This window comes from Cnephaeus nilssonii (assembly GCF_951640355.1).
Source record: "Cnephaeus nilssonii genome assembly, chromosome: 16".
In the NCBI taxonomy this organism is placed as follows: Eukaryota; Metazoa; Chordata; class Mammalia; order Chiroptera; family Vespertilionidae; genus Cnephaeus; species Cnephaeus nilssonii.
Window position 1 is genome coordinate 52,774,868 of NC_137087.1, and position 23,151 is coordinate 52,798,018.

The window sequence follows — 23,151 nt, forward strand, 5'->3', positions numbered from 1 at the left end:
TAGTAATAAGACTACGATAGCCCAGAGTAAAGATGACTTTAAACAAGCTTTAAAACCAGCCTCAAGAGAACCAAGCTGATCTGCATGTTACTAAACTGTCTGTGAGACAAACCCTACGCTCTGGGATAAACACAACAAAACCCAGCATGCAGAAAATATGAAAGTTACAGTACCCTGCATCCAAAACATGCTACTCACAATGGCAAGAAACAGAGAAATATAAACCATAGCCAGGAAAGCAAAAAATAAAATAAAATAAAATAAAAGTCAAAAGAAACAAACATGAAAATGACAGAGATGATGCGAGAAATGGAAGATATAAAAATTACCCAGTGGAATTTCCAGCGAGGAAAAACACATCAAAAATGAAAAACTATGAAGGGGGGATTAAGAGAAGATTAAAAGTAGCGAACGGAAAGGTGACTGAACTTGAAGACATAGCAATAGAAATGACCCAAAAGAGAAAAAAATGACTGACAGAAATGAACAGCATTTCTGTGGAATCAAATAAGTAGCCAGTAGTCTAATGGCCAGCGTTCCTGATTTGTTTGGACAATATCAAGGGCTCTAACACTTTAACTTCCCTAAGAAGAGAAATCTGGGAATAAGGAGGACATAGAAATTATTTGAAAACATAATAGTCTAAAATAACCAGAATTTGATAATATCTATGAATCCAGAGATCCAAGAGTACAGTGATCTGCCAGTGAGACAGTCCCAATGAAAAACACATTGTATTCAAAGTGCTGAAAATCAATGATAAAGATAAAAATCTTAAAAACAGCCAAAGGGAAAAAACACATTAAATATAGAACACTGTTTCTCAATCACTTTTTTTATTATTGTGCTCCTCCCAGGAGATTTTTTGACACCCTTCCATGAAGTTTTAATACCACAGATATGTTGCATTCCTGTCTATGTACTCTATGTATATCTTCTATGTTTTTGACATAAAAGAGCATGATTTTTCACACACATACACACAAAACCAATTTTTGCCCTATTGGGAGCAGCGACTGTCACCCACATTGCAAATATGTGTGTACAGAGGAACATAGGTAAGAACTATTGCAGATTTATCATCAAAATTATGCAACCAAAAGATAATAAAACATAGGATACTATGTTCAGAAAAATTAAGGTGAAAATAAGATTTTTGTCAGAAAAATAAAAGTTGAAATCATGCAGGAAAACATTACATAAAAATTTGTATTACACAGAGGAATGAAGAATGGTAAATATGTGCATAAATGTAAAAGACATTTTTCTCATTTTAAAATTTTCTTTATAAAATATTTGACTTTTTAAAGCAAAATAATAATTTAATGAGAAATTAACAACATGTAGAAATAAAATGTACCATGAAAATAGTATAAAAACTGGGAGTGGGTAAATCCTATGTAATAAAAGCCTAATAGGCTAAGTGTCCAGTCATCTGGTCGTCCATTCAACCAATCAAAGTATAATATGCTAATGATATGCTAAGGCTGCTCAACTGCTTGCTATGACGTGCACTGACCACCAGGGGACAGATGCTCAATGCAGGAGCTGCCCCCTGGTGGTCAGTGCGCTCCCACAGGGGGAGCACCACTCAGCCAGAAGCCAGGCTAACGGCTGGTGAGTGTAATGGTGGTAGCGGGAACCTCTCCCACCTTTGTGTCAGTGGGACATCCCCTGAGGGCTCTCAGGCTGCGAGAGGGTGCAGGCTGGGCTGAGGGCCCCCCTCCAGTGCACAAATTTTGTGCACCAGGCCTCTAGTGAAAGTATACACTCATAAGGTTTTCTATGTGAAGTGGTATATCATTGTTAAAAAGATAAACTGTGGTAAGTTAAATGTATAAATGGTAAAATCTAGAGTAGCCACAAAAGAATCAAAGAGGTATAGTTAAAAAGTGATTAGTGGAGATTAAATGTAACGTAAAATAATACTCAACTGATCCACAAGAACACAGGAAGTGAAAGAAAAAAAGAAGAATAACAGATGGGGAAAAAGAAAAGAAAGAACAAAGCAACATATTCAAACCCAGCCATATTGTTAATTACATATAATGTAAATGGCTAAACACTCCAATTAAAAGACAAAGATTCAGACTAGGCCCAATTCTATGCTAGTTCAAAAAAAAAAAAGAAAAACGATTTTAACTTAATAAAAACAAAAGTTGTGGGATACAGTCCAAATTAGTATTTAGAGGGAGATTTATAGCCTTAAATGCCCATATTAGAAAAGAAGAAAAGTTAAAAATCAGTGATCTGACCTTCACTATAGTGATCTTACCTTTCACTATAAGATGTTAGAAAAATAAGAGCAAAATAAACCTAAAGTTAGTAGAAGGAAGAAAATCCTATATAATTAAGAGCTAATATGCTAATTAGACCAAACAGCAGAACAACCGTCTGGACAATCGTCCGGAAGAAGCTGGGGCTGCGAGGGCCGGTTGAGGCTGCGAGGGGCTGCGAGGGCCGGTTGGGGCTGCGAGGGCCCAGCTTCTTGCATGAATTTCGTGCATCGGGCCCCTAGTAATAAATATAAGAATGGAAATCCAAGAACTAGAAAACAAAAAAATAGAAAAAAAAAATCAACGAAAGGAAATGCTGGTTTCTTGAAAAATCAGTAAGACCAGAAAATTCCTAGTCAGAGTGGTCAAGAAAACAGAGAGAAGACAGCAATAGCCAATACCAGTTATGAATGGGGGAGCATCATTGTGGATCCCGCAGACATTAAAAGGGTAATAAGTATGAGCAATGTTATCAAATAAATTTAACAACCAATATGAAATGGAAACTTACCCAAAAACCCAAATTATAAAATAAGACTCAAGAAGAAAGAGAAAACCTGAATATCCTGTCAAATTTCAAAATAAATTTGTAATTAAAAGCCTTCCCACAAAGAAATGTCCCTGGCTCAGACAGCTTTGCTCATGAAGTCTATCAAACATTCAAGGAAGAAACATCAATCTTAAGCAAGTTCTTTCAGAAATCAGAGTAAGAGGGAATACTTCCCAACTCACGTTATGAAGCTAGTAATACCTGAATATCAAAACAAGGGGGGAAAAGACATGACAAGTACAGAAAATTACAGACCAATATCCTTCATAGAATATATGCAAAATCATTAACAAGATATTAGTAGATCTAGGCCAATACTGTGTAAAACAGATGATACATTGTGACTAAGTAAGGTTTAGCCAAGGAATGCAAGGGTAGTTAAAAATCAAAATTCAATAAACACAATTAACCTTATTAATAGAATAAAGGAGAAATCTTATATGATCATCTCAACAGGTACAGAATGGGCATTTGGTTAAATTCAATACCCATTTGTGATAATTCTTAACAAATTAGGAATAGTAAAGACCTTCCTCAAACTGATAAAGTTTATCTACAAAAAGTACCTACAGCTACTATCCTACTTAATGGTGAAAGACAAAAATTTCTTCCTTATCACTGAAAATAGGCAGAGTTGTCTACTCTCACTGTCTGTTTGTTACAGTACTAGAGGTCCTAGCAATAACACATGAAAATTTTTTTACATGAAGGCATAAAGATTAAATAGGAAGAAGTAAAATTCTCTTCATTTGGATAATTTATTATGTAGAAAATCCTGAGAGTCTCTACATATGAAATTGGAACTAATATAATAATTTGACAATATGTCATGATACAAGGTCAATATGCAAATTCAATTCTATTTCCACGTACTATCAAAGAAAAATTAGAAAATAAAAATTCTAGAAGAGGCGATTTTAATCCATAGTGTTGAAAAGCAAATCAGTGGTTGCCTTGGGCAAATGAAAAGGATAAGGATTGATTACAAATGAGCATGAGGGAACTTTTGGGGGAATGTAATTGTTCTATATTTTGATTGTGGTGACAGTTACATGGTGTACAGACTTGTTAAAACTCATTAGATCCTAAAATTACAATGGGTGCATCGTAATGTCTATAAATTTTTGTGTCAATAAAGTTGAGGTTCAAAAAAGTAAAAAAAAAAAAGTTATTGGGTTGGGTTTTCACTACACCAGTGATAACCCACTAGAAAAATATAACCAAACTCATGTCACAATTCATAAAAGTCTGCCTCTACCCTCATCACCAGGAGTATCTAGGGATTGACACATGAGCTTCACAGAGAAAAAGTTTTAATAAAATACACCTACATACAACGAGACATAAACATGTTTATGAATAGAACAACTTAGATGTCCATCCACCCCACATTAATTCTTTAAATTCTATTTAATCAATTCCAATAAAATTTCTTTTTTTTTTGACATGTATAAACATTCTAAGATTCAGAAAAGTAAAGCATCACAAATAGCTAAGATAATTTTGAAAACTAAAAAGATTAAAGAAAGAAAATTGCCCTGTTACTTATCAAGACAATCTATAGAGACATGGTAATAAAGATAGCACTTTACTAGTTAGTGCAGGAACAGGCAAATAGACAAGTGGGATAAAAAAAGTTTAGAAAGAGACCCAGGATCTGTGATAAAGAGGCATCAGGATTCAGTGGAGGAGAAAATAAATTATTTAGTAGATCCTGTTGGGGTAACTGGCTCACTGGATGAAGATGAATAAAGTTAGGGCTCTAATTCAAACCACATTCAAAAGTGAGCTCAAAAGAGACCTAAAAGTGAGAGAAAAATGCTACATATTCAATAGAAGAATATGTAAAAGAATATCTTTTTGACCTTAGGGTGGTAAGGATTTCTTTAATAAGACACCAAAAGCATAAACCCCATGGCAAAAATTGCTGAACTTGACCATATTAAAAATACCTGGCCCTGGCTGCTTCGCTCAGTGGTTAGAGCATCAGCCCACAGGCTGAAGGGTCCTGGGCTCAATTTCTGGTCAAGGGCTTGTACCTCAGTTGCAGGCTCAATTCCCAGCCTGGGTCAGGGCACGTGCGGAAGGCAACGAATCTATGTATCTCTCTCACATCGATATTTCTCTCTCTCTCTCTCTCTCTCCCCCTCTTCCTTCTCTTCCACTCTCTCTAAAAATCAATGGAAAAAATACCCTCAGGTGAGGATTTAAAACAAACAAACACTTGTTCAAACACCACTAGAGCCATAGTTAACTGATGGGGGGCAGATTGGGAGGAGTTAATGAATGCTGTCTAAAACCAACAGAGGAACAAACTCTAGAATATAAGACAAGGCAAACTACCAAGAGGAAGACATGCAGTCTAATGGGGAGATAAGGACAGTTCCTAGAAAAGAAGCTAAATGGCCAATAAGTGTATGGAGAATGGTTTAACCTGATCAGTAATTAGCAAAATGCAAATAAAAACAGCAATGAGACTGGCAAAAATTAGAAAATATTAGACCCATAATATTTTGTCAGAAAGAGGAGACAAAACGTTGGAGAAGATGTCGGGGAACAAGAACCTTCCCATCAGGCCTGCGCTAGCAGGTAGCACTGAGTAGCATTCTCTGGAGATGCAAGGACCGAGTGTCCCAGTGAGCTGGGGTGCTGGCTGGGTGCTAGAGCAGGAATGGCACGGAGCCAATTCACAAGGTGGAACTGTAGGTGGGCTACCAGGTCACCTCCATGGCTGCCTGGAGGCCAACAGCACAGACCGGTCGGCACTTGCCCAGGTTGAATGGGAAAATTCAGGAGAGCAGAGTCTTTCCGTTTAGGAATGTGAGAGAGAGAGAGAGCAGGGGGTGAGGGTGGGGGAGGGGGCAGGGGAAAAAGAGGCCTGTGATGGGGTGTTGGAACCTTACACCTGCCCCCGCTTCTCATTCTCCTACTGATGGAGGGAAGGAAGGTGGCAGATAAGAGTGAGATCCTCAGATCTGGCCCCTCTGATGCTTCTGCCATGCTCTGGGACCCCGCGTAGGGGCCCTCTGTGTCTGAACCCTCATCCGTGAGTGGGAGGGCCTTCTGCCCCAGCCTACCCCACAGAACAGCTTACATAAACACGAAGGCCTGCAGTGCCAAAACGCAAGTGGCGGCTGGACCGTTAGGAGGACTGCGCTGGGCTGCTTTGAGGTTTGACCTATTTCTTTTTCACCGGGAGCTTTTTTGGAAACTCTTTGTTAAGGTTCTTCCTTCCTTCTCCTTTTCTTCCCTCTGACTTTGACGTCAGCACAAAGCCAGCGTGGGCAGAGTCTGTGAACCCGTGCCTGCCCTCTCCCCTCCAGCCCCCGGGCTCGGCAAGACTCCCATGGAACCCCAAGGATGAAGGACAAGGTCTCGCTTTCTGGTACCTCTCTTCAGCAGCCCGGGACTGGGGTCCCACGCAGAGGCCTCGGGTCCCAAGGTTTGTCCTGGACCATCCAGGCCTCAGGCTCAGTCACACTTCCTTCCTCCATCTATTTCTCCACAAAAAGAACGCTGGGTCTGCAGAGTGTGTCCCCCACAGAACATTCAGGAGGCAGAATTGACTTAGCGATGGGATGACATTGTGGCCGCCGCTTCACATCTCCCACCATTTCCCCTACCTGGCTGACAGGCGTCTCGGAATTAGCCATCAGAACTGAACACCGAACAGGGAAAACTGAGCCCAGCCAGAGTGTCCCATTGGCCTCATCAGGCATTTATGCCTCAGTGTGAACAAGATACCCAGAGCCTTTCCTGATGGTAGCCTGTGAGAAGAATATTCTAGAGCCCCCTAGAAGCCTGCCCATTAGATGAGAATTTCTAGGGGAAGGAGCACAAGTGAGACAGGAGAAGGTGCCAAGAACGAACCCCACAAACCCCTGGCTGGCCTTGGTTGGGACTGGCCTGGCCAAAGCCTACCCAAGCCCCCAGGATGCTGGCCCCACCCCCGGTCCCCTGTCCAGCCCTGGTGCCCAGGCTGGTACCTGGGACTCAGACCCCCTTGAATCTCCTGACCCTGCTCACCCATTCATTCCATCTCTCACCTTCTCTCTACACCTCTCTCCATCTTTCACTGTTAATTTCACTCTCATTTTCTTTTTCTTTCTCATTCTCCGTTCTTTGTCTTGCACTTTCTCTCACACTTTCGCACTTCCTTTGCTTTGTCTTTCACATTCTCTCTTCTACTTCCTCTCATGCTCTTGTACTTCACTTACATTTTCTCTAACTTATTTTTTTGCTGTAGTCCCCAGCATGCCCTTCCAGAACACAGTGTCTGTCTGCCCTTCCCCAAGTCTGTTTTGAAATCCTCAAGAGGAAAGATGTTTTTATTCATGCGAATGCTACACATTTGATGAGCATGCACTATTTTTTTTTCTTTTTCTCTCTCCATTCCTCCCCTCCCATACCTCCCCACACCCCTGTGGTCTATGCCTGCCCCCTCTCCTCGCTCCTTCTCGCTTCTTCCCTATTGCCTTCTCTTTCCCCGTCCTCTCTTTCAGCTGCACGAACATCTCAATTGCGCCTTGTCCGCAGATCTTTGCTGGTCTGATATTTCATACTAGGTGCGTCTGCTTTAACGATTCCACTTAAAAATGAAACCCATCTGCCCCAAACTGAAAACAGCCTCTTCCCGACCAGGGACAATAAATATTGATGACTTGAGGCATGATTGGCTTTATGATGTTTGATGACAACTGGTATCAGTTACAGAACTTACATCATTTAATAAAAAAAGAAAAGAAAAAAGAAAATCCCTAGCAGGGGTGTTGCACGTCAACAGACATTATTAAATGTCAAAAGAAATACAATTTCTTCAAGAGCCTGAAATCTAAGTGCTGGGAGGGTGCGGGAGGGTCTGGGTGGGGGACGTTTGGACAGCTTTTATGTGGAGTTAGGCATATTCTTTCTTTTTCTGTCCAAGCTAATTTGTGCCAGTTGAGTTTTCCTAGAGCCTTCCTGGAGCCTCTCGGAAGAAATCCTCCTTCCTTCGCATTATTTGAAAAGCTGAGCCATGTGACCTCTCTCTCCTCCCCTCCCACCCCCGGGAGATCTCTCAGGGCTCTGGGGGGAGAGCTCCAGACCTGCTGAAGGACACAGAGCTGGGAGCCCAAGGTGAGGTGAGAACACCGTGTCTCTCTCTATTTTTATTGTCAGGACCAAATCAGGACTGTCTGGCTCTGAAGTTGAGTGCACATAGACCAAGATCTGGTATGTGAGCCTACTGTGCTTCTATTTATACCCTGATACGTTAAATATAAAAAGCTTTATTAAAGGGGTGGCTGCCAACATTTCTATCTGGGGTACATTCAGTCATAAAAAACAAAGTGGCAGGGTGGAAACATTTACTGCTATTTTAAACGTAGTTATGTGCTTTACGGAGCTGGATCCTGACTACCTAAGACACTTCCGGAGACTCATTTGGGTATATTTAGCAGGCTCATAAATTCCTGCGGTCTTGAGGGTGGTTTGGTGAATGAAGTCCCTGCAGGCTTTTTTTCATTGCGCATGTTAACATGGCTTCTTCAAGTGCCTACCTGACCTCCCTTCCACCCGCATGAGCTTAGGCTGTGGGAGGTCAGACTCCTTTTTAAAATCACTGCAGTTGTTGTGGTCTTCCAAGGAAGGTTCTGGAAAAAGAGGACAGAAGTGCATCGGAAATGCAGGGATATGCTATTCAATGCTGCATTTGTAAAACAGGGTTATTATCAATATCTATCTGACAGGGTCCCAGAAATATTGCTTGTGGAAGTGGCTTAAAACTGGAGAAGCGGGGTGTCACTGGGAGATCACTGGACTTCAGATACTTAACCGTTGGGGACTTTGGGCAAGTCTTGTAGCCTTTTGGAGCCTCAGTTTTCTCATCTGTGAAATGGAAATGGCATTACCTACCTCTTAGGCTTGTACTGGGTATTAGACGCAAAGTTTCTGAAAGTGTCTGGTGAGCAATGAAGACCTGTGTTCTTCCATTCAGAAATACCTTGGAAGGCTGACTGGTGCGAGGCAAGCTGCGAGGAGCTGGGGATGGAGATAGAAGTTGTCAGAGGCACAGTTCTGAGCTTGGTGACCCCACTCAGCACCTCTGGCCTTGGAACCTGAAGTTCCCCCCCCCCCCCCCCCCGCCAGGCTATGAGGGAACTTCAGCAAAGGTGGAGGACCATGGGAGGAAGACGATCCGAAGACAGAGGAGAAAGAGCCACTGCGTCTCATTGTCCAAGACACGTCAGGTGTGGCGCTGGGGCCCTGGGGAGTGGGAAGGTTGTCCATGTTGGTGGACAAGTTGTCCAAGGCTGACGGGCACACAGGAATGGTGCTGAAGGAAACATGATGCCAACTTTGGATGAAGGAGGGATGTGGAGGCTAGAATGATGAGCGGCTAGGCCTCCGATGAGGAGAACGGTGGGCAACATGCAAGGTTTGTTCACATTTTTGCAGATGTTGCCGCTGTGTTCACATTTGCAAGAGTCCCTCTGTTTTCTCTTTGCGTGGGTAAGATCGGAATGAAGCCGGGCTGCTTGGAAGGTCACGTTCAGGTTCGGACAGGCCCTCTCTAATCCAGCCCATCAGCTGAGTTGAACGGATGGGGGCAGTTGGCTGGGTTCCTCTCCCAATGACTTTCTTGAAATGTGTCCAGCCATTCATTCCTTCCCTCAGCCAAACCAGAAAAACCACGGAACCGGAGGTATTTGGCGTGGGTGATGGCGTTCTGGATCCTTTAAAGGCAAATGGCTGTAAAACCAAAAGGTTCCCTTAAAAGTTCACTTAGTCCTTGGAGCTGTGTGTGTGCGCACGTGCAGGGGAGGGGATACCCATGAAGTCTCTCACTTTTGCTAAATGAACTTCCCCAAGCTAATTAAGAGCAAGTGCAAACAGATGGGGAGGGTGTATTTCATAATAAAGTGGGTCCTTCATGACTGACCACCATCAAATAAAAAAACCCCACTCACCTGGGTGGGGGTCAGGCTAGAAGAGGTCAATGGGGAGAAACAGGGGACATATGTAATACTTTCAACAATAAAGATTAAAAGGAAAAACAAAACAAAAAAAACTAAACCCCTCACTGTCCCCCCCTCTCCTCCTTTTGGAAGTTGTCCCTTTAAGTGAGGTAGGCAAGCTGGCCTTGTTTTCCTGCAAGGAATTTAAGAGAATCAACATGTTTTCTTTTCCTGGTTGCATCTGGGCTTGAGTTGCTTAAAATATTTCGCTTCTTAAAGAAACCTCGGTGTGCTACAGTGGATTTTTTAAAAATCCTCCTTGGTTTTTTGGGTTGGTTTGTTTTGTTTTTAAGGTAGAGGAGACCAGCTCCAGGAAAAAAACAAAAATCAAAACCCAAAAAACAAAAAAACACCACAACCCCGACAACTCCTCGTTGTCAGAATAGGAATGCATATCAGTTATGCTGGGAGACAATGAAAACATCAAAAAGCACGGAGAAGCCATAAAAAATGCAGGTCCTCTGAAGCAATGTGGGACATGCTGGGTTGCGCTCCTCATTTGCATGCCAGTACCCACAATGCTCCGCGGGCTCCCAGATCTTTCGGAGCAGCCGGTGTCTGAGCTCTGGGGAACCCAGGGAGCCGTTCCTGCGCTGGTGGGTGGGAGAGGTGCTTTGGAGAAGCAGGGCGCGTGGGCAGAGAAGTGCTCCCCCGTGGTGATTAGCAGGCAGCCCTCTAGGCCTTAATCACAGGCTCGGGGGCTCTAGCGGGCCTTGGTTTCTGTTGTGTTGTCTCCTGTCTTCCTCTTCTTCCCTTTCCCCAGATGTGCAGCGACAGCGAAGGCAGCTGTGCAGGAAGAGAAGAGGGAGGCCGTCAGACGCCCTGGCTGGCTGGGTTGCTGCACCCGCTTGCCTGGAATTTGAGATTTTTGAGCCCTGAGTGTTTTCTGATGCCGGTTCTCACCCCCAGACATGCTGGCCTGTTCTACATTTGGGGTCCCATGGACAGTCTTTCCTGGGTCAGTGTGATGACTTTAGAGGTGCCCACCATGATCCGCTGCTGGGGACAGGGGTTTCCCCTGAGCCCTGCCCATGGGAAAGCCTGGGACCCCACTTTTCCCACTCACACACCATGCGTTTCCCTCCAAACCTCGCTCCCCAAGGAGGCGGACAGAGCTGTCCTCTGGACATTCCAAATTCCAGGGTGGCCTGGGAATAGGGCCTCAAACTAACAGGCGGAGGGGGAGGGACGTAAACTTGGCCCCTAAGGAGGCTGCCTCAGCCCCCTGGGTGGTCTTGGGTGTGTCACTTACCACCCTCCATGTCTGCTTTGCTTCCCAAGCCTGTCGCGCCTGTCGGAAGAGCTTCAGAGGGTGTGTGACTGCGGCTGCGCCTGCAGTTTTAACCCGGCCAGCCTTCCTGGGACAGGTCAACACACACACATAATAAAAATAAAGTGCCCTCTCTGAGCCTTCTCCCCGGAAGGCATTCTGTGTGGGTCTGCACTTGGATTTCGATGCTTCACGTGTCCCAGTGCTGCGGAGTTCTCAGGCTGGATTCATTTAGCACCGGGACGATCTGGGCAGAGAGTGAATGAGGATAGGTGTGGGCGCTCAGCCACCCCCTGACACCCCGCGCTTCAGAGGTGAGATAAAAATCAGCCCCCACCACGGATCCAGAAGGGGGCTGCCCTGCAGACTGGATCCAGCCGGCAGATCTGTTTGCTTCGGTCTGTACACAGCATTGCACAATGTGTTGAACCGCTGCCAACATTTGAAAATCGGGAGCTTGAGAGCAGCTCTTCAACCATCTGAAGGTCCTGGCCACACTGGACCTACGTTTCTCCATAGTAACCCGCCAGCCAGGGTTTCACAGACAGCGCCCCTTGGCTGGGGGGAGGTTCTCCTCTCCTGCAGGGCCTGACATCTGGGGTCCACCACAGGCCCCCCAGCTCTTTGGCCTCAGGCCACCATGCCTGCTGCTGTCCCTGTCTGGCTTTTGCATGGACTCGGAGTCCCTGAGTGTTTGTTTGTTCTCAGGAGCATCGGCAGGGACCCAGCCCTCGGGTCTGGTGGCTTTTCATAGTGGGAATCCAGGGAGGCAGCACCGGGGCCTTGACTCCTAGCCTCCCAGCTCGTCTGCCCCAACCCCCAAGCGCACTCTGCTTTAACAAATGTGGTTTTCACCTCCTCCGATAGCCTGAGGAGGAGTCCTCTCTGGCCTCCCGCCTCCTCTTGGCATGAATATTCACTTCACTTCACATGCCTAACACGGCCCGGGGAGAGGGGTGGGTTGCAAGGTTTGGATTTTAAGAAATTCTTTCCCAGATTTGTTGTGTCTAATTTGGGCTGCAAATGGGTTTTGGTGTCAACGAGTCACCACTGTTTGGTCTGCGCAGCCATCTCTGTTAAACTTGGACGGCGGCAAAAGCCCCGTTTCCCCCAGTAAAGTCTAAACACATTTACACATTGATTCCCACGTGTGTTTTTATGTGGCTGCCTGCCTCCTCTGCACACCTCAGACCCGTTCCCGGGTGGGAGCATCCTGGGAAGAAAACGGGCAGGTAACTTGACCCTCTACTGTAAACTTCAGAAAAGAGGGTACCCAGCAAGTTGGCCCAGTCGGGCGGTGAGTGGTAAAGATGCTCAGGGCAAAGGTGTTTGAGTGAGAGCCTGGATTGCCATTTGGTTGTTTTCGAATGACCTAAAGGACAAATAATATCGCCAGAGAGAAGAGTTGAGGAAAATAAGTGAAAAGGTCTTTTTTAAAGTTTCCGCCTCCCGCCCCCCCGTCCCCCCCTCCCCACACACACAGAAAATCTAACTGGGATTCTTGATCAATATTAGAGCCTTAAAGATATTTAATGTTCACCAAGTTATGAGACAGCTGTAACCACAGGTGATGCCAGGTTTTATACTGATGGTGACCATGGCCATTTCTTGTGAGTTCACCATGCTCTAAGGGCGGTTATGCATCAACTCCTTTAATCTTTATAACAACTCTGTAAGGTCGACCTGTTATCCTCATTTTACAGGTGAGAAAATGGACACTTAGTGTGGTTAAGTAATTCATCTAAAATCGCAGAGGTGGAAAGGGATGGAGCTGGTATTCAACATAATCTGGGCCTGGACAGCAAGACTGATGGCCCCACCACCACCACCACCACCACCAGCTGGCCCAGGTAAGGACCTGGCAGATAGCCTGCCTCGGTCATGACTGGCTTGGAACTGGCACGTTGAAGAGTAGACAAGTGGTGTATTTAGCCCACAATTCCATTGCTAACCAGGACCCTCAGTAAATATACTGTCAGAGGCCACTGGCTGCTCTCTGATGAAACCCTTGATACTTAGGGATTATCCATGTCTAGGCCAAATGATAGAATGAGCCACTACCTGGCAGATTTGATGGCTTCTTCACCATGTGGCCAGGCCGGGGGATGTGAGGTATGCTCCTTGTCTGAGGGTGCTGGGACCTGGCTGAGCAGTCAAGGTCATGCCTGAAGCAAGGCTAGGGTGGAGTGGCAGCATCAGAACTGAAAGGAAGCCCCATCTTCTTCCTGAAGAGGATGTGAGGATGGAATGAGCACCTGAGACCCAAAGCATGTGGCTGGAGGAAAGACGGGCATCATCAGCGAACCTTGAGTCAGTGAACCCTGAGTCAAAGTGGGCAGTTCTTTACATGCTGACTGCCAGATGTGGGCAGTTGCTAAAAGAGGCTGGGCTGGCTCAGCTGGCTTGGCTCAGTGGTTAAGAGTTGACCTATGAACCAGGAGGTCACGGTTCAATTCCCAGTCAGGGCATATGCCCAGATTGCAGGCTCCATCTCCAGGGTGGGGCGTGCAGGAGGCAGCTGATCAACGATTCTTTCTCATCATTGATGTTTCTATCTCTCTCTCCCTCTCCTTTCCTCTCTGAAATAAATAATATATTTTGTTTGTTTTTTTTTAAAAACCAAACAGGCTGTGCTGTGCTGAAGGCTCCACTTTTATTTGCCTCTGCCATAAACACTGAGAGGCATTGTGCCAGGGACGGTGGGAGAGACCAAGATGAACAAGGCAGGCTCTCTGCCTTCTGGCAGCTCACCCAATTCCTCGGTTGCAAGGCGGCTCTAACACAGACCCCAAGTTCCATGGCAAAGAGCAGCTCCTTCTAATCGGAGAACAGGGAAGTGTGCTCCCAGGGTCGGGAACCACGCATGCTCACCTTTTCATTCCCCCTTGTGAACCATGGAGTTGGGCCTACAGTGGACATTAAGTAAATGCCGGTGGATAAATGATTGCTTCAGTCAGTCATTGAACTTTTCTTGGGGCTCTTGGAAAGATGTGTGGGAGAGGTAGAAACCTCATGTATGTTGTATCTGTTCAAGTTAGACTTGTGACCGGAAACAGACATCTGAATCAACAGTTGTAATAAATAATTCAAGATTCCTTATTCGGTTGTGGAACATGAAGTCTAGAGGCTGAGAGTCCCATGGCAATATGGAGGCTTCATGGTCACCAGGATCCAGCCTCCTTCCATCTTTCCGCTCTTCTGTGAAGAGAGAAGATTGCCTCATGGTAATCATGTGGCTGTCGGAACTCTGTTTATCATCACCATGTTCTAGATAGATGAAAAAGAAATAGAAGGACAGCGTTTCCTGATTTCTCAACTGACTCCTGCTGACATTGCATTGGCCATTTATAATTGGAAATATGTTCTTTCATCTGGCACATTGCCAGTCTGAGCAAAATCTCGTTTCTCTTTGGAGGAAGAGAGGACTGGACAGCGAGTAAACAATTGCAGGCTATCTGCCCTGCAAGAATCAGTCTTCTTCATGGAGAAGGAATTCACCAAGGGAACTCCTGCCTCACTCCTGTCCTGTGAGATGCACAGCTTGGAGACACTCTTTATTGTGGCCTGATGATGTGGCAAACGCAGTGTGTGGGTGCCCGGGGCACATAATTAGTTCCTTCACTATTCAAACCCTACTGCCAAGGGCTTGGTTAATTGCACTGACTGCTCCTTCATTATTTTCAATGTTTAAAGTGCCTCTAAGGATGCTCAGCCTCTGTTTCCTAATGAAGCTTCTGGTGAAAAATGGAATCTGACAGGGATGTGGACAGAATTGCCCTGCAGTGTTGGGCAGAGCTGGACGGTGAGCGGGGCAGGTAGGCGCACAGAGAGGCCCATAAAGTCTTTAGTCAACACCCAGTATGACTCAACGGCAAACCCCCTGCCTCCCGCTGACTCACACAGGCTCCAACGGGATATTGAATGACTTCTGCTAAGAGAACACTAGAGTTTCTCACTTTTTAAAAGGCCACAAAAATTACAGCTACTGTGTAAGATAAGCGCCAAGTTTCCACTCTCGTGTGTTTGTTCAGCTTTCTTTGCCTCCCCCCTCCCCCCCCAAAATAAACCAAATAGACGCTCTTAGTGTTCCCAAGATGGCAACCCAACAGCCAGCCATCTGTTCTCAGATAAGGAGGGGTCCCATGACACAGAGAGCTTAATGGGGCGCAGATATTTTCCAGTTTCCTTTAGCCCAAGGCCAGGGAAGCTGGACTGAGGTTTCTGAGGAGAGGCAGGAATGCAAAATGGAAGCCCTCGGAGTTCTCCCTGCCCAGTGAGCACCTCCTGGCGAAACCAGCAGTTTCTACTGGGCATGGTGGAAATGGCCAGTCCTCAAAGGAAACTGGACTTTTCCTCCAAGATGTGGAGCCTTCGCTTTGACCTGCCTTAGGAGCTGCAGGCCACTGTGGGGCCATGGCCTGTGATCCACACGGTCAAGGGCGAGCCAAGGCCAGACAGGCAGGAACCAGGACCAGGCGGGCACTCCGGACAGGAGGGCAGCACAGTCGTGAACAAAATCAACAGGTACATCAATATCCACAGGTGGAAAGACACAGGACAGGCAGGATGACAAAGCAAACATGGGTCTGTCCTCAGGACAGGATGGGGGATAAGCTCCCTGGGGGTGCTGTTCCGCTAAGGGCAACTGTTGTCTTTGGCTTGGGGCTACCTGGTTCTTCTCTTGTTCTTCCCCAGCCAGTGTATCCCTGAGCTGATCTCCTGGACACAAAAGCGCTATCTCTGTCCACGTTGGGTGATGGTCTCTCTCATAAGCTCTGGGCAAGCGGAGTGCAGAGGGGGTGAGCTGGATGATGGCTTTTCTGGGACTCCAGAATCTCCTGTGGGCCTCCGGGTGAGGTCAGCCCAAGGTGTTTTGTTGGGAGCAAATGAACATGTCCTTCTTGGCTGACACGATGAGCAGGAACAGACCAGGGTGACGTGTGACAGAGCAGGAAGCAGTACGGTGTAAGCTGGGGAGAAGCTCAGGAATAGTTATCCCTGGCGCCGGAGACCTCTCTGACGCTGTCATTTCTGACCTAAATGATCTTAGGCAACCCTCTTAGCCCTTCTGTGCCTGTGTCTCCCCAAAGGTAAAGTGGGACCAGGGACCCTCTCCAGGGGCCTTTTCCGTAAAGGGGCACATTATAAGCACTTTAGACCCAGCCGTTACAGAGTGAAAGCAGCCACCGATGACATGGAAATGAATGGCGGAGGCTGTGTCCCCATAAAACTGCATTTACAAAAGCAGGCGGGTGACCTTGACCTAGTGCGTAGGACTGTGGTGGGAATTAAATGAGATGCTGCGCGGAAAATGCCTACAGGCCCTCCATAATGAGAGTTCCTGTCGTGAGGAGCAGGGACAGCCAGAGAGGAGCCCACGGCAGAGTCGTCCGCAGCTCCCGGGGCTGTGAGATACGGCCCCTCGTTTGTTAACAAGACACGCAAACGGTCCCCTTCACCCAGCTTTCCTTCCTGGGAACCAAAGCGCCAAAAGGAGAGACCCGGCATTCTTCCAAACAGACACAGTGGCCTCTCTCTCCACCTCGGTCACTCTCTGTAATTATCTTTGAAGATGAGCGCTTTCTAAGGTGTCCTTCCAGGAACGTGGCTGCAGCCGCCACAAGGGTCTTTGAGAATGTTCTAGCTCCTCTTCTTTTGGGCACTGTCTGTTCTCCAAGATCACCCCTCCCCTAGGGAGTTGTCAGTGTGTTTCTCCGAGGGGAGCGCTGGGAGGAATCGTCTCGAGCCCGAGCCCCCGGGGTGAGCTGCAAAGGTTGGACACAGCTCCGAACAGCGGCATCCAGGCCCGAAACAGAAATGGGTTCCTGCAGATTCCTCCTCATGGAATCTCCAAAAGGGGGTGCCAAGGTGGAGATTCTGGGTCGAGTCTAGGGTAGGACCTGGGAATGTCATTAAATAATCATTTTAATCATAGACATTAAAATAAAAGGTTCCCCGGTGATTCTGCTGCTCAGCCCGGTATCTGCTCAGCTCTTGGCCAACCTCCCTGCCACGCTTAGCTCGCCTGCCATATTCCAAAACCTCACTCCCAAACCCACACCCCACAGCTGCCTGCTTCGCCTCCTCTTTTCTTTGTCTATCGCTATGTTAGCCAGAAGGCAGAGGGCTTCGCAGGCGCATTACTACCTGCAGCGATGGCTCTGCACTCCAAGAGGGAAATGAGTTCACACAGGGCCGGCTGGGGATGCGGGGACGTGCGTGCTCAGCCAGCGGACTCCGGAGAGCCTCAGGCCGGGAGGGTTTCAGCGTTTTCTGGTCAACGCCAAAGGCTCATCCACCGGTGGATGGGGAAGTCATTGATTTTTCCGGAGATAATAACCCAAGTGTATTTGTTCAGTGAGTTTCAGAACCAAAGCCTTGTCTGATTTTATTTCTGTTTTGTTTTATTTTTCATTTGTTTGTTCTGAAAAGAAAAAGCTTGACTAAATAAAGCAAAATCTCAGTGTTGTATTGTTGAGTGGCTCCTGGGGTCAAGCTGGTCGTATCCCTCTACCAAACACATTGATACTGGGTGAAATGAGCACCTACTGTGTGTCATTTCCCATCATGCACTTCATGGGACGATGTGACGTTCATATCCCACGGGACAAACTGTGACTAGGAAACCACTCCTTTCCCTCCAGGTTGTCTGTCTTTCGGAGGAACCACTGACTCCCGCTAAGTCGGTCGTTTTCTGATACGGCGCCTGCCTAGCAGCATGGGCATCCCGTAGGGACTGGGAGATGCACACCTTGGGGCCCCACACGACCTACTGACCCAGAATCTCTCAGGATGGGCTCGGGAATTGTGTGTGAGCAGTTCTCCAGGCAGCTGACCCACACGAAATCCGAGAACCCCTGGCCTAGACTGGTCCCCAAGATGCTTCAGGTCCATAGTGCGGACTTACTGCAGGCTGCGGCTGCATGCGGCCCCCTGACAGAAACAAAAGGGGCGTGGAGAGGGGGCCACCTCTGCGTTCAAAAATTTGCAAACATAGTATGTGCCTTTGCTCTCTTGAAAATTCACAAAGACACACGATACCAGCGTATTCAGGACCTGGAGGAACCCCCCAGGAGAAAGCCCTGTTTAACTGGACGTATCCAGCCTTTCCTAAACATTTTGTTTCCTCATAGACCTTTTCTTTTGCAAAATACATGTTGATATCCCAAGCAACTAGCAATGAATAACACACTTTGGGGAGAGTGAGGAGCAGTCATCATGATCCTCAAGTGCTCATGACCTTCACTTTGAACATGTTCAGCAGAAGGAAACATCCAAAAGCCCATCACCAATTCAGGAGCATCAAGGAAACTTGTTTTGAACATCCTTCTGGAATCAACCCAGACTCACTCTCTGTTGCCCAATGCCAAGGGAGAGCCTGTGGGCATGGAGCCCCACGTAGCTACACCACACTGCAGCCTGGACCGATAGCCAAATACTGAACTGGTGAAGGCTAAGAACTTCAGGGTTTCCATCTAGCAGAAATTACTCAGAATCCAAGGATTGGGGAGTGTCTAAGGAAAAGGTTTCCAAGATGTTTAACCTTGCAAAATTTGCATGGAAAATATTTCAGGATGGGCTTTGCCAACTTGAACTATTCCAATCAATGAAATTACTTTGACTAGAGTTATATTTCGGCTCCCTTTAAAACGCGCTCATTTTACATTTTCAAAGCATTTCACGAGAACACTTTGTATTTATTTTACATCTTTCATCCCCAAGTCTTGAGAATCTACTAGAGGGATGATTGGCAAGAAAATTCCCCAATGCCAAGGTCCCCTCCCTCCAGTGGGATGGTACGTTTCCGAATAGTAGCAGGAAATGTGCTGACGCTCCAGTTGCCGGCTAACCATTGAAGACGGTATCAAAGCTAATCAGCATAGAGGGGAACCAGAGTGGACAACACCACTGTGGGCTTCATGGTTCCATGAATTAATTTAAGGAAAATAAAAGGGAGAGCTATTTCTCCTTCTCTTTGTGGTGCCCTAAGAACTTCACATTTAATCAGGAGAAGCTGGCTAGCTCCTTTCAGGCCCCGGCCACGCCTGAGAAGTGCCCCAAATTATTTTGCATTAGATGCTGGTTCCAGATTCCGCAGGGAACCCAAGATGCTAGACACACTTAAAAGTTGGGCACAGGGAGAAGGTGAGAAGGGCCATCTTTGAATTCCCATCTGCTTGGCAGGTGACTTCTTTTTCTCTTATTTTCAAATAAAGTTTATTATTTTCTCCCTTATGAGAGGAATGCATTTACCTTATAAAAAAATAATGGTGAAAATGGAAATCCAAGAAGCAAAGAAACACCCATCATGCAAAGAGAATCACTATTCACAATTTGGTGTATTTCCCTCCAGTCTTTTTTTCTACGTATTTTGAAAAACAGAATGAAGGTCATGTTGTGTGTACAACCCTAGTTCCACATGCCCATGTTTTCTTTAAATCCCATATAAATAAAGGAGACCGTGGTCCCTGGGGGTCAAGGACCAGGTTCTGTCTTTCTCATCACAGTGACGCTGGGACCTAGTGCAGAACCTGGCACACAGGAACATCATTGGACAAAATAACACTGGGCAATATTTCATCGAGCAGACACACCAGAACTTGTAATGCCCTCCTACTCATGTGGACATTCAAGTCACCTCGATTTTTCAATCTTATGGGAAATGCTGCGGTTCCGTTATGCTTCTTTCCCCCAGATATCCCGACATTTTCTCTCGGCCTTTCCCAGGGGTGCCTGAAGACCATCCCTGGATGGTTGGCTGGCTTCCTATGGCACCAGCCTGAGTGTGTTCTCTGGCCATGGGACCATGCTTGACTCCAACTATGTGTGTGTGTAATAGCCTGGACCAGTGGTCGGCAAACTGCAGCTCGCGAGCCACATGCGGCTCTTTGGTCCCTTGAGTGTCTTCCACAAAATACCACGGCCTGGGCGAGTCTATTTTGAAGAAGTGGCGTTAGAAGAAGTTTAAGTTTAAAAAATTTGGCTCTCAAAAGAAATTTCAATTGTTGTACTGTTGATATTTGGCTCTGTTGACTAATGAGTTTGCCGACCACTGGCCTGGACACACCAGCGTCAATGTCCTTGAGCAACGCTCAGCCAATGGGGATGCGAATTCCAGAGTCCTTCCTTGTTCCTCAGGGGACAAGGTGCGTCTACGTGGTCTGTCAGGTGATCCTCGCAGGGTGGAGCCTCAGCTCCCACAGTGTCCTATTGGCTTTCCTCTCTTCCCTGCTTCCCGCATTCCCCACTCCCTCACCACGCTTCCTGGCATCACCACCCTAAGAAACCGCTTGCCTACCCCCATCCTGTCTCAGGCTCTGCCTCTGGGAGACCCCAATTCAGTCATTAACTCTGGGTAGAGTCTGCGAAGTGGAATTACTGAGTCAAACCAGATGACTGCTTTAAAGATTCAGGGTGCCTATTGATGGGCAAGTGGCTTCCATGTAGGAGTTTTCAGAACTTTTACCAACCTTCGATTTCGTGTGAAGAAGTTGGACCACGAGCTGGACATTTCAGAGAAAGGGGGAGGGAAGTCACGGCGCTCACCCGCCGGGTCGGTGAGCAGCTTTGTTTGAGTCTGCTCTTCGTTGTTCACTTTTCTGTTTGCCTTGCTTCATTTTCTTCTGTCCCTGGATGGAGGCCAGTAGCTACAGAATCTTCTCTTTTGTCTCTACAAATGGAAAGGGAGGGGCTGCTGAAGATAACAGAGGAAAGAGCTTGGGAGAAAGGGTGAGACGCTGCTTCGGAATATTTCAGCCTGGGCTCTCTGGAACAATCCAAGTTTGGTCTTTTCAGGGGAAATGAAGAGAAACAGACTGTGCGTAAGCAGGTTTTTATCATCATCAAACCCCTGCCATGTATGAGGAATGTGCACAGTTGTGTTCCCAAATAAACCTGCACATCTGGGGGACTGTCATGGAGGCCCGGAGAGCGTGGTTCTCCAGACAGAAATGGCATTTCTCACCAGCTTTGCTGCCAGGCCATAGCTCACGTGGAGACAGAACCAAAGCTTCCCCAAGACAATAAACAAATCCCTCTTTTGCATGAGGGTGACTGGCTACTCCAAGAAAGCGTGGCCAACCTTTCCTGGATGGACATTGAAGAGAGGAATTTGAGGAGCTTTAGTGATCACCCTTCGTATCTAGGTGGGGAGCCTCTTCTATTCAGTTTTTGCACATTACATGTGGTAGAGATTTTTACAGACTAAATAGAAAAATGCCTTAGTCAATGACAGTTGAAAGGCAGTTATGAAATTACTAGTAGACATGTCTTCCCTCCAACCAGAAAATGTCAGATGCCTCTCAATTGTCCTAGGTCCATGTAGTTTTTTGTTTTTTTTTAAAACACCCCCCCAAAAAAAAAAAAAACAAAAAACAAAAAACTCCGCTCCCTCTGGAGAATTCTAGCTACTCATGCATCTATTGAGGAGGGAACGAGAATCACAGGGCACCCACAAACGTGATGCCGGTTGCCTGTAGGAGCAACTCTAGCATAGTTCCAAGTGTGGCTGATGTGGGGGCACCTGGTGTTGTGGGAAAGGACCCCGTGTGGCAGAGACCGCTGTATGCTTACTAGACCAGACTTCCTTTTCCTTCTGGACACACAGCTAGGCACACATCCCAGCCTCCCTGGCAGCCAGGTGGAACCATGGGATTGGCAGAGAGACGTGTGTATCAATCCCAGTTAGGCCTGGCTTCGAACTCCAGTGCCCTTGCCTACACTCGGTCTTTCCACCGTTCTTGCAACCAGAAGTACAGGACTCCAAGGTTTCAGAGGAAGAGGAAAACCAAGACTATAGAAGCCTAGCTCCTGAGTGACACGGCTCGGGGGTGACTTGTGCAGGAGAACGGATGACCAGGGACATCAACATGGGATATCACGTGGGTGAGAAATCATCCTTCCTCTGGTTAAGCTCTGGATATTTGGAAGCTGTTTGTTACGGCAGTTAATCCACCCTGACTAATGCATCCTGCAGATGTTGGTTGCCTCCTGGCACGTGTGTTAGTTCACCTGGATGGCAGAGCTCATCATGCTGCTTGTTCTGCCAAACCCACCAAGGTTACTCACAATGAAGCATTCAATCACACCCGTGTGAGAGTGAGTGGAAAGCATTCAATCACACCCGTGTGAGAGTGAGTGATCTACACACGTCCTCCATGATCCATGGGGCACAGAAGCAGGAGTTCCCGCTCAACCGAGATGGGAGGATGACAGGCCACATGGCACGCAGAGAGCGGAGATGCGCTGCTGGGACAGATGGACAACCCACAGAGCACCCAGCTGAGCTTTGCCTGCCTGTGCCTGGAGTGACACTTATAGAAGCATCCAGCCGGCATCCAAGTGCAGTCGGTCCCTCAGGTACCACAGCACAATGCAAAGCAAGACTTCTTACAATCCTTTCTTCCCCATCTCTCCGCGATGTACTTCAAACACGCAGAGCGCCTGCTTCCCAAGCCTCTCTCTTCCCCTGTGAGCTCATTCCCCTAAAATCTCCCTCTATACTCACCCTAAGCTGTCCCTCTCCCCTTCCCCGATGCCCCCTCTCTTTTCAGAGCCACTCCTTTGTCCTGCTAACTCCACTTTTTGCTCCGTAATCAATCGAGCTGAGTTTTCGGCCATTCCTGGCTTCAGCATTTCCTGTTACAGCTCATAGGCTCAATGGATGAGTTGAGCAGAGACCCAGAAAGGCCCATAAACAAATTCTTAGGGGTGGCCTTGGGGGAGTGGCTGTCAATATTCAGGAATTATTATTATTATATTATTATTATTATTATTATTATTATTATCATTATTATTACTACAAACTGATCATCAGCTCCCCTGCTTATGAATTAGGGGACCTTGAGAAACTTCTTTAACATCCCTCAGCCTCAGTTTCGTCCCCTGTGAAAAGGGGTTTATAGAACCTCACAGCACCCTTGCCGGGAGTGAGTGGGGCCCGGTTTGTGGAGGTAGCACTGGCCGGCGGTGGTAAGTAAGCAGTGTTGTTTTCCCAGCCCTTCCTGAACTTGCAGCCCCTTTACTCTAGGGAAGGAGACTCAGAGGTGGGAATCCAGCCCA

General features: G+C 46.8%; 1 long non-coding RNA gene across 2 annotated transcripts; it reads left to right on the forward strand.

The window, feature by feature from the left end:
* The first annotated feature begins 7,904 nt into the window (after positions 1 to 7,904).
* On the forward strand, positions 7,905 to 9,724 carry LOC307112913. 2 transcript variants are annotated; one of them, XR_013814765.1, is made up of 3 exons: positions 7,905 to 7,946; positions 8,801 to 9,053; positions 9,262 to 9,724. It is a non-coding gene; the product is annotated as an uncharacterized lncRNA (long non-coding RNA). The 2 variants fall into 2 exon arrangements; XR_013814766.1 differs by having other exon boundaries at positions 7,942 to 8,037.
* Positions 9,725 to 23,151: the final 13,427 nt, after the last annotated feature.